The sequence below is a fragment of the Oenanthe melanoleuca genome, chromosome 8, assembly GCF_029582105.1.
Source record: "Oenanthe melanoleuca isolate GR-GAL-2019-014 chromosome 8, OMel1.0, whole genome shotgun sequence".
Lineage (NCBI taxonomy): Eukaryota > Metazoa > Chordata > Aves > Passeriformes > Muscicapidae > Oenanthe > Oenanthe melanoleuca.
In genome coordinates, this window is record NC_079342.1 from 7511274 (window position 1) to 7523809 (window position 12536).

The window sequence follows — 12536 nt, forward strand, 5'->3', positions numbered from 1 at the left end:
CAGAAACCCTCTGATCCTTGGGTGAGAGCTGAGCAGAGCCATGGTGAGCACTGCTGGTGGATGCTCTGAGCTGCCAGACTGAAGCCTGGTGAAGCTGCTGGGGACCAGGGCACAGGGTGGTGATGAGAGAGGGCTGAGCTGGGAAAGGAGTCCAGGAGGGTACAAATCAGTCATTCTTTAAATCAAATATTGTGTCTCTTCTTTTACTTAATAGTAGAGAACAAAGATTTTGGGGACAGAAATTTTTTAGATTTGATTGTACCTGCTAGGTAAATTCTGTCTGCTTAGTATTAAAGTCAGAGGTAGTTTGAATGAGGACATCTAAAAAAATCTGTGATTTCTGGAAAGGTTTTTACCTTCCAGAGCAGAAACAGCCTTATCCTCCAAGGCAAACAAAAAAACTCCAAAATGTACAGAAAAGGAACCAAGGTATTTCACAAAGATAGTTTTCAACTGTCACAGAAAACTTCTAAAGTACTTTTTCTGAAAGGCTGGTCCAATTGAAAAAAAAAATATATAGTTACAGTGATTTAGCAGATCTTATAAGGAAAATAATTTTGGTATACTCTGGGAGAGCACAATCAATGTAGTTGAAATTACTTGGAAATCCATTCTCAGAGAGCTGCTTGGTGGTCCAGATTCAAAATGGAGGGCAATGTTGAACAATGCTGTACAGTTACTTGTCTTGGGTCTGGTTATTTTCTGTGTCCATTTACTCATTTTTATAATGAAATAGCTACAGGACTGAATAGTGTGACAGCCTTTCAAATCTGGAACACATCTGGGAGAAAACTTGGATGTGTTGGAGGATGGAAATGGAATCCAAAGATTGTACTGAGAAGTTGGAAAAGTACTCTGAAGGAGATGGATGAAGTCTGATGGTCGTGCTCTGTGGGAGGGAAGGCAAGAACAGCTGGGTGCCAAGTTCTGCAGGGAGCAGAGGCAGGCTTCTAGTGGATCATGACCTGAACATGCCTTTAGTTTGTCTAAAGGGGCAAATTTAGTTTTGCCATGGCTGGAAAGCATTTTCATAAGCAGTCCAGGGAAATGTGGTCCTGATAAGGCTGTGAGAGTGATGCACAGCACCTGCCAGATGCATGGGGGAGCTTTGTGAGCTCCTGAGCCAGCCCCAGCTGCAGAGTGACTGCACACTGCAGCTCAGGACTGAGGCAGACACAAAGGGAGTTCTGCAGAAAAGGAAAGACAACTTTTTGGTGTAGAAATAGAAGCTTTACAAAGAAAAATGGAAAGAATTGGGAAAGACTGAAGAGGGACATCTCTTTAATTATGTAAAATGCTGCTGCAAACCAGAAGGGAATGAGACATTCTCCATCTCCACAATGACTAGCACAGGAAATAATTATAGATTTCTGCAAGAAAAAGTGATGGTGGGAAGGAGGATGAATACTGTTGGTGCAAAAATGAGAGTCAGTTGTGGAATGGCAGTGATGGAGACTTGAGAACAGAGACCTGGCAGGACTGGTGGTGGGACAGTAAATGCCTGCTTGAAATGTCTTCCAGGCAGGGGTTTAAAACATCATAAACAAATCTGTTTTGTGATTCCCTAAAGAAAGAACAGAAAATGAAGAGTTTTGGCAAGGCCCACATCTCCTGTTTCATTGCTTCTTGGTGTCCTGGTGTCCTGGGTGCTGAGTTTTACCTGGGAAGCTGATTTTACTGACTTGGTGCTGGAGCTTTTAGTGATGGAAATGGAATCTCCCAGAGTTTTTTCCATTCAAATTTAACCTAAGGGTCAGTCTCCCTGTAATGACTACTTCAATTTGCACAAGGAATATTAGAATCAGAAACTTTGAATTTACTTTGCAGTGTTTCTATACTTCCTTTTGTACATAAATTCAAGCAGAATTTGCCACATCCAATTCAAATAATTAACCATTGTGAATCTTAACTATCTGGGAGTTATTTATATATGTAGTTGGGTTTTTTTTAAGATTAGGAGTTTCTATAAATTACTTATGTTTTAACATATCTGGTCTAATTTTGGCTTAGCAATTCTTTTGGATTTCTTTTTTTTTTTCTTTTTTTTCTTTTTTTTTTTTTTTGTTTTTGTGGGACATTATGATGAAAGATGAAAGAAAACTCATCTTTTGAGGTAACTGTATGAATCTGATAGATTTGCTAATCAATTTCAATTGAAGGATATATTGTCAGACAATGAGTGTCAAATTCAAAAACTTGACATAAAAATATTTTTGTACAAACAGGTGATTATAAATGGGCAGCTGTTTTCTGGCATAGAGGCACAGATCTATGTCTTGCAGAGCAGCAAATCCACATTTTTATGAAAGGATTATTTCATAAAAGCATCAGGTCTTGATTTTTATGGCATTTTATTACCCCACTTTTCAAATCAACATTTATTTGGACTTGGTAAATATTGTTTATTATTTTCAGTCATTCACAACATGGGTGAATCTGTGTTCTCATGGAGGCAGTAATGCATTCATCACAAATGATACAGAGTTTGGAGCATATTTTAACAGAAATAACCACAGTATACAGTCATTTAAAAACACATTTGCAAAATGCTGTTTTGCAACCAAAATGAAATGCTAATGCTGAATATAGACACAATACTTCAGATATGACAGATTCCACTTTTGCTTCTCAGTTTCCAACATTATTGTTACAAGTTGTGGTGCAGCTGAGTGCTTGGTGACTCTGAGTCCTTGTGTGATGCATTCAATTTCTGCAATGAGCTTTGCACTTAGAGAAGTTAGCAACACACAGTTGAGTGCTGGTTTCTTGGTTCCCCTTATGTTCTCTAAACACTGGGAGGGAGCAGAAGTTCATTAAACTTGGGGGTCTCAGTGAATGTGGAGCAGGTGGGTTTTGAAATTTGGAGAAGGGAATGTATGTTCAGAGAGTGAGGGAGAGAGGCTTCACTTTCTGTCAGAAACACTTGGAGAGGAGGGGGAAAGGGGAGAGTCCCCCCACTAATCCTGATAACCAGACTTAGATTGGAGTAACACACATTTATATCACACAGGAGTTGTAGCAGGGCCAGTGTGTTTCTGGCAGCCTCAACACAATGCAGTAATTCTTTGCTTTTGTGCACATGAGGTCTTTTGGTGTCCCATTTTTCCACACATTTTTTCTGAGTTTACTGATCAGACAGTAAGTTTTACTTTGTCTGCTAAATAATACCTAGGATTGACAAAACTATTCCTACTTTCCATTCTTATAAGTACAAAGATAGATCTAGTTTGTGTATGTCTGTTTATTCTTTAAAATTAATTTATATTTTAAAGGACCTGCACATTTGGAATTAATTTAAATAACCAGTGGACATTGCTGCTGGCTCTGCCAAAACCAGGAGCAGGCATATTTCTCTGGCTGTTTAAATAAAGACAAGTCTGGGTCCAGAAGTTCTTAATAGGGCAGTTTTGGAAGCTTGCCTCCTGTCTCTATTCCCCAAAAGTTGTATTTTGATTTTAGTATTCATAACCAGCCATTGATTTTTCCAACCTAATTTCCTCCCTGATGTATTTAATATCAAGCCAGATCTGCCATCTATCTACAAATCACCCTGGCTTTACAAGCCAGCTCTGCCATCCATCTACAAACCATAATGGCTTTAGTCAGGAAATTAGAAGTAGGCTGAATTTTTTTTTTAAGTAAAGGATTCTTAAACCACTTACTTCAGCCCTGTCTCATGACTCAGCTTGTGTTTCTATTTGTTGCAGTTCCTGGCTCATGGACTTCATCAAGTTATAACATACAGCATATTGTAGCTGATTCAAATTCTGGCAATCAGAAGGGTTGGTTGCATTTTTTCTTTGTAAAGAAAGAGCCTTCCTTTTTTTGGGTAAAAATTATAGAAATATGCATTTTAATGACAAGACAGAGTCAAATGAATTGCATTAGAAGAAGGAAACATACAGTACCTCTTTAATAAAGAACAGGAAACTATTTAAAATTAATTACTGATAATTAATGACTGTAATTATGTTCTGAATTGCCTTGCTGTGATAAACTCTATAACCAAAATCTTGTTCTTTGTAAAAGTCATCTCAGAATATATTACCAGAAGTAAACCTGAAGTTATAGTAAGAATAAAAAATAAAAATGGAAGAGCAATGACCTGAATTTCTGACAGATTTTGAAGATGGTTCAAAAGCATCACAACAGTTTCAGTGATCATATGCCAAAGACATGGCTCCCAGTGTGTTCCAGCCAGAGAGGGATGATCCATCACCTTTGCCTTTGCTGCTGAGAGCAGAAATTTATGAAAATCAGCATTTGGGAATTTACATGGACTCACTGTGCCCTAGAATTCAATAACAAATTTAAAATGCTCTGCAGATATTGATTAATGTCTAAGATTACACTATAATTATGTTGTTTCTCTTATGTATTAAGCTTATAATACTTAATATAGAATATTCATCAGCATAATATATACAATCTCCTGTACTCATGCTTTGGTTTCATATGACAGTATATTTTTATGCTACTTTGGGGGTGGAAAGACCAGAGAACTACTTTTAGAAGAGGTAGGTATGCACCCAGATGGATTTTCTAAAGCATCTGAAAAACAGCAGAGTCTTACCTTTGAACTATGAAAAATTTTCTAGATTTGAAACTCCTGTTGGGGGTATCTTCACAAGTTTTAAATCCCATGGGGTGGAATTTCCTAAGGGACAGGTTCTGTTTATGTGTGTCTGATGTTATTGCTGGGAGAGGCACTTTCCCCTACAAACAGCTCAGCTGTGCCCTGCAGTGTTCACCCACTGAACTGAGCCCATTGGAGCTCCTGAGTGCAGAGCTATACATTGCCAAAGAGAATTGCCTCCACCTTCTGCACATAGATTAAAATGTAGAACACTAAACTGTAGAATTCTTAACTTAGGAAAAGAAACCCACCCTCTAAATAAAACATCAGGAGAGTCTCAAAGTCTGAAAAACTGTGAGATATTAAGGGTCAGGAAAGGAACCACCTGAAAACTGCTAAGAGTTATTGAGTGGATCTATGCACCTGAATTACATGAGTGTCCATATCAGGCATTACCAGGAAATGTCTGTCTGTGAGGCAGCTGTTTTGGGGGGCTGTTGTCCTTACAGTATTTTTCCTGAACATCCAGACATTCTTGCTATTTCTTTTGATGATGATCTCATAATAATTTCATATTTTTGCTTGTGCTTATTGCTTGTGTGTATAACTTTTACACACCTTGCAAACTAATGATGTCCTACAGAGATATGTACAAAGATGACTCAGTTTAGTTGTATTTTGAACAGATTTCTTGTAATGTATCATTTATAGTGAAAGGAGAATTCATCTGATAGAGAAAGAAAGCTGATGCTCTACAAAATGTGCTTTGCTGCCAAACCCTTCATGCATATGGACTGGCTCTGTGTTTTGACAGTGTGTGAGGGGAATACCAGATGTCAACTAATCAATGTATACAGCACTCCAAAAATGTTTCTTTACCAATAAGTTATTCTTTTTTTTTTTCCCTGCTAGCTGCTGGAATGAGCTGTTCAACAGCTCCATTTAATTATTGCTGGGGCTGTATCCTGAACTGAAAGGGAAGAGACCCTGCTGGAAAGAGAAGTCTTGTGTCTCTTCTCCATGGGAACGTGAAATCTTGGGGAATTAGATAAGAGTGTTGAAACAGCACCAAGTGAAGGTTTAAAATGTTGTTATAAATCACTATGTAAAAAGTCAGTCATGTACAGTGCCTCAGGATTTATAGATCAGAAGTATAAATTTCAAGCAAGTTAAAATTTTTCCATATAGGTAACAGAGCAGTGGACTTCAAATCAGTTGGCTCTACACCAAAAAGTTTGAAGATTTTAAATATTTATCAAGATGTACCTTTTAACCTTCACTCCTACTGCAAAGCAGCCTAAACTCTGTCCAAATCATTAAATTAATCCTTAGTGGCCTCTTCAAAATCAAAATTTCACTTCTTTAGCATGCAAATGATACTATTAATACCTGAAAATATACAGTACAGAAAAACCCTCATCCACCTCTCTATTTTGGTCTGGTCTGAAATCTTCATCACTGTTAAACTATAGACACATGATATAAAATGTAATTTTAAATTAATTATTGCAAGAACTAGCTTCATTTGAAGGATAAAAAGATTACTCTTTTAATCTGTTTTATGCTGTTGACAAGCATGTGTTGACAGTGTAAACTGAATTAAGCAAGAGATAGAAAGATATGAAAGATTTTACTGACTTTGTGCAGGAAGTTTTGGGATTGCCTGTTTTAACACAGTTCAGGAGGGTCAGCTTCAGGACAGCTGAGTGCTTCCCTGACTCAGAATTTGGTGGCAGGGGAACCCTGTGGAAATTTTTATTTCCTCCTGGCTGCTGCCCTAGTCTCAGGGGACAGGGGGGCTGAGGGATGGCCTTTGGCAGGAGAAGTGCCCTGCCCAGTTATCCACAGGAGGTGCCACAAGGGGCTGGGCAGTGCCTGAGCCCAGCCAGAGACACAAAACTCAGCAGGCAAACCCTGCTCTGCTGTGCTGCTGGGTCCTGCCACTGGCCTTGCTCTCTCCAGTCTGGTCCAGCCCCTTTGGCTTTTCTCCATTTGGAGATGTAAAAAACATCCTGCTGTGCTGAGTTTGGAAACTTTCTGATCATCTGCTGTAAAGTTAGGAAGTCCAGGCAGGTCTAATTGAAACTGAGGTTTCAATTGAACTGGGGTTCTGTCACTGTCAGGTCCTTAAGGTTTCATGAAATTAAAATGAGTAAAGATGCTGATGTGAATAATTGAATATGTGTAGAGAGAGGCTAGTGCTAAGGAACCTGAAAGACATCTCTTATTAAATGGGTTCCTGTTCTGGTTTTGAGGCAGGTTCCATATTTTGGGAAGCTTTAGCTCAAATCTAGACAGCCTGTGGTCAGTCTTTTTGCAGCTGAATGAAAAGAGAGAGGCCTCATGGAGTTATTGTGAAACTGAATCAAAATACTTTAATAGCTTCAAGAAGAGTTGAAGTTGAATGCTTCAATACTTCAATACTTTATGATTTTAGGGAATTACCATTTACTTTAGGATCAGAAATCTTTGTGCTGTGTTTTTGCATGCCAACTTTCCTTCAAATATTTACAATGCTTTCAAGATAAGGTGAACTAGAGTAGTGTTGAAAACTAAATAAGGATATCCAAACAAGGGCTTGTTATGGTTGATTGCTGCTTTTGCTCCACATTATGTGAGCAATATTTTGACATATTGTAAAATAATAATATTTCAAAGTACTTAGCTCAATAATAAAATCTGTTGATATTCCTTAGTTTATTGATTTTGATAACAATATATATTTTTCTCTTCTGTCACAAAAATAATACCAAGTTCTGTGGCAGGCACAGAGAGCTGGGAGGAGCAGAGAGGGGATGACTGGAGAGGAGAATGTGAGAATGTTCTGGTGCTCTCCAGCCTGTACCCAGCTCCTCATAGACCACAAGCATGAGGTCACAGCTGGTAAAAGTGAGAATGTTGGTGATGGTTCTCTGCTCTCTGTGCTGAGGTCATCTCAACACTGGGGAGAATTTTTTACTCAGTAGTTGCATATTATATTTTTGAGTAAGTTTTGAAGCGTTGTGTTGGATGGAAAGGGTTTTGATTACTGTTTTGCCACATAAATAATTTATGAAGACCTGAGAAAAATTGTTCTTAGGTCTGTTCCCTAACAAAGAATTCTTAAATAAAAGCTAATTACAGTAGTTTTGGTCTCAAATATGCACATACAGGCTCAGTATTGTTTTGGTAAGCATATCTGCCAATGAATATACAGGTCTGAAAAGGATGTAGATGTCAGAGCTGAGCAATCTAAACTCTAAAACCATGTTCCCCCTGGAAAGTAGGCATTTTTAATGGAAATTATTGAAATTACATTTCTGACTTATTGACAAAATAAGAAAAGCAAACATACATTTGGTCACACTGTCTTTTAAAAATAGCTTTCTTTAACTCATATCCACAGATCGATGAAAGATACAGAAAAAGATAACAGTTATTGTACTTACAGCAGGGAGGTTCCTTCAAGCTCATCCTTTCCACAAAGCAAGCAAGAGACATTTTTTTGCATTTTTTATACCTATGACATAATCTTTAAAATATGATATTTGGTAGCATTTAGCAAGTAATGCTATATATTAATAAAAAACTTTGAAAAATTTATTATATTTGGATATGAGGAAAAAAAGCTAATTTAGTTCAAAGACTTAGATAAAACAATCCTCTTGTTGATGTCTGATCCCAGATTTACCTGTGTAGTGGGATACCATTCAAAATCTGTATTCCTGGACCTTGGGGATAAAGGAGGCACACTCACATCTGAGATCTGGGAGTTTTGGGTTTTGCCCTGTAAGATCCCACTGAGGGCTCAGTTATTTTTTTCTGAGGATGTCATGCTGTTTGACAAGTTTCACAACTCTGAGCAATCTCTCCAAGCTCTTTAGGCCCCCACCCTGCAGTCAGGCTGATCAGTGTCTGCAGAAGTTGAGGGGCTGTGGCTGCTGCCCTACGACCATTTCCATCCCTGGCCTTGTGCTAACCTTTCTTCACCTTTTGGCAATTTCAAGATTGTTTAATTCACACACAACTTCCCTCAGAAATGTCCAGGCAAGGAACAGCACCAGATTTCTGTTAAAATCCAGGCACTTTGAATGCTGCTGTGCTCTGGGTTGGGTGGGTGCAGAATGAGCAGAATGGAGATGCAGAGATTGCACATCATGGCATAGAGGGTGTGCTCAGATGGACATGGGGTCCAGGCAAAACTACTGAACTTTTCAATCATGCTGTTCCCCTCTCCTGCTCTGGGACAAAGCTTTCTGTAGAAGGAATTTAAGAAGATTGAAGGAAAGCGAAGGAAAGGAATTATCTTTGATACCACGTGGCTCCCAGCAAATAATTTCACTTGAAGTTACAACTCTTTGTTGGAAAGACCTAGTTTTGGGAATCTTAAAGCTATGATCAGAGGAGCATCTGAATTTTTCTAATTTTTTTCTGTAGCTAATTTGGAGATAAAACATATTAATCCAGGAATAAATTTAAAGCTTTGAACTGATTTGATATAAAAACAATTTATGAATTTCAAACATATTTCTATAGTATAATTTTCTATAGTTCTATAACAACAAATACTAAACTCAAGTTAGTTTGAAAAGAATGTCAGCATTCTTTTGTGGAAATCAATGGAATCAAGCTTCTCTTTTAACTTCAGTCTTCTCTGTCTGCAGAGACATTAAAAAATTTCTAGAAAGAGAAACATGATGGTAATATATTAAAAATGAATGGAGAAAAACTTATTGATGAGAATTTTGATCATTAAGGAGAATTTTTCATAGTCAAGGTCTTGTTCTATAAAGAGTTGACTTTGCTGTGTTTTATTGAATCATGGGGAAACCACCATATGTCCCTGAGTTTCATACCCTTTATATATCTAGAATAATCATCCTCCCACCTACTGCCTAACAGTTTGCCAGAGATGCTCTTCTTTATGTAAATATAATGCTTTGTATTATACTTTACTTCTAATGCAAATAATGTAACTCACTGTGTACCAATACCTAGAGTCAGACTGACATGTTATAGCCTGGATAAAGCTCACACCAATAACTTGTACTGAAGACAGCATCTGCTATCCATGTGAATCACTTCCATTCAATTTGGCCATTCTTCTAGCACTGGTACAGATAGCATGGAATTAGCCAGAGTACCAGGAGCTCATGTCAGTATTTTTGGAAAGACTTATTAGGAATATTAATTCATGCCTGTGGCTCCATAATATGCATTGAAGGGATTTTACAAAGGGCAAGTAGGTGAAACCTCAAGACCCTGGTCTGTGATACCTGGTACTATTGTGCTTTATGGATAAGGAAACATCTGGAGAAACAGGGAAAAGTTCTGTTCTGCCAGCAGCAGGAGTGAGACTGTGTGATTTGCCCTGAGAGTCACAGGAATCCCTGGCAGAGCTGGGTGAGAAATGAAATCTGTTCCAGGGACCAGGGCAGAGGATGACTGAGGCAACATGTCCCACTCCTCAGCTGTCTGTGGATGTGTGAAGGTTCCTCTTTCACTGACAGCACACTCAGGGGAAGTTAATTTTTATTTCCTCTGCTTTTTTATTTTCTCTGCTTTATCACAAAGGAGTAAATGGGATTCAAGAGTCAAAACTTGTGGATTTTTTCTGTTGAGCTAACACCTATCACCAGCTATATATACCTACTAGTACTATAAGTAAGCTAACTAAGGAATTTTGGTTTAGGTCTCTGTGTGTTATTGTGGGGATCCGTGATTTTTGGTTTCAGAATCTGTCTCAGCCACAGGTTTTTTTTTTTGAGATTATTTTTCAGGGAAACAAAATGGGTTTTTTATCATTAGTGAAGTTGTTTGCATATTTATCTGAAGCTGAAAGTTTTAGCAATATAGTCAGTCAGTGCTTATATGTTAATTACTGAGGTGTGGGAATACAAAATTAGCTTATCCACAAATGTAAAAGGGTGAGACTGTATAATGGGCACTCATTGGTACAGCAGCAAGACAGCCTTATGAATTAAGATTTCAATTTCAAAGTATTTAGAAATTAAATAGTTATTCTCTTTTAATTTTCCCTGAAAATAATTGTCACAGGCATCACAATGATTAGTGTTTTCATAAGAAAAATATTAATTACTTAAAAGAGCTCACTGGTTCCTTACTAGACCTTCCAATCATTCTTTCTAGTTTACACAGTCTATTACTCTAGAGGGTGAAATCCAGAAGTCTGCACTCAGTATTTATGCAGTTCCAATTGAAATCAAATCCCCAGCAGCTTCAGTAAGACTTTTACCTAAACCAATTTCTGAATAAGCACTTCAGAATCTGGACCCTAGTGGAAATATGTAATCTGAATTTAAAAAGAATTGCTCTGAGTATACAGAAAGCTATAACATTCAGCAGCTGAAGAAGAGAATTCACAGCATCCTAGGTTTTAAATTATTAACTCCTATGAATTTGTTATCTTCTACTTTCTTTCAAAACTTTTTACTGCAAAAGAAATGGTTCTTGTTGGTGTCAGGTTTCTGCCAGTGATGTTTGCAGTGCTCTCACCCAGCTGGAGGTCTGGTTCCTCTTTGCTAAGCAGTGCCCTGCTTGTGCCACAGAACCCCAGCAAAGCCCAGGCCAGCTGGAATTCCTTGTGGGAGATGGAGGAATCATCCAGGAATAAGGGCTGGTGCTGTGAGTGAGCACAGAGCCAGGGCTCCTCTGTGCACCTCGGGTGAAGGCTGTGTTTGGGCACATCCAGACTTTAAACAACTTACTTGAACAGTAACAATTACAATAAATATTATTGGAGCATATGATAATGCTCCTGTATTTGTTGTTGCCTGCAATATTTGATGTCTATTTAAAGGTAGTATTCAATATTTGATCTAACACTGAGCAAGAAGGGAATTGTGCAATATGCACATTTTGTCTCTTCTTTGACCTTCTGTGTCTTCCACATTTTCAAACAGCAGTGATTTGGCTAGAAAAATATTCCTTTGTGTGAATTATTTTTTTCCACAGTAATCTAAAATAAGACCAGATTAGTATGGAATTTCCTGGCTTTATTGAGTTTCTTTGGCTGTGCCAGTGTTGAGTATGGGTAATACAGCCCTTGTCCAGCTAGGTGACAGATTTAATGTGAGTGACACATCTATATAGAGCCCTTTCTGGGTCACCATGTCACTGATTTGATCAACTAAACCAGGGAACATCTTTCCTTTCTTTGCTGCCTTTGCTGCCTGTTCTCTCTCAGGGTAATTGTCTCATGGAGGTCCAGTCTTTTCTCAAAGTTAGGGAAAAGAAATGCTCCAAGACAAATCAAGTTAGCAAATATCTCTAGTTAGCAAATATCTGTTTGATTTATGTAGCATGTTGGTTGCACTCTCTATAAGTTTCTAGATATATCAGTGTTGGAACAAGGGAGTAGTTCAGAGTCTATTGTGTGACCAAAAAAATAAAGTTATCAAGGAAAATTGTATTTAATCAAACATTGTGGAAGAAGCACTATTGAATATGGTAATGCTCTCATTTTCCTTTGCATGTACTTTGTTTGCATTTTATGTGACTTGGAGTGCTGAATTCTGTACTCATATGGGCTGGAATGAGTGATAAAGTACAGTAGTGAATATTATCAGTATTTGGCATTTGGAAACCAAAATATATCTCTTTTGGTTAAATGTGACTTAATGTATTTGTTTCCCACTTCTGTAATTGTAACTTACCACATTCCTTTTTCAACAGAACTCATTCTCACAAATTCCAAATCCCAAGTCCTACAGACTTTGGTTTAATAGGTTTAGACTTCTTGGTTTAGAGAAATAAGTCTTGCAATAAGTTGTTTTACAGGAACCTAGTGAAATAATAAATGAAAAAATGGACACAGTGGTAGGATGAGCACAGCCTGTGCATATTTAAGAATTTGGGTCTAAACCTGTTGGTGAAGATAACAAACTTTAAAGAGTGTGTGCTGTATTATCCAGGGAACCATATGGTGCTAACAACTTTGCTGCTTGGATCAGTCTACCAC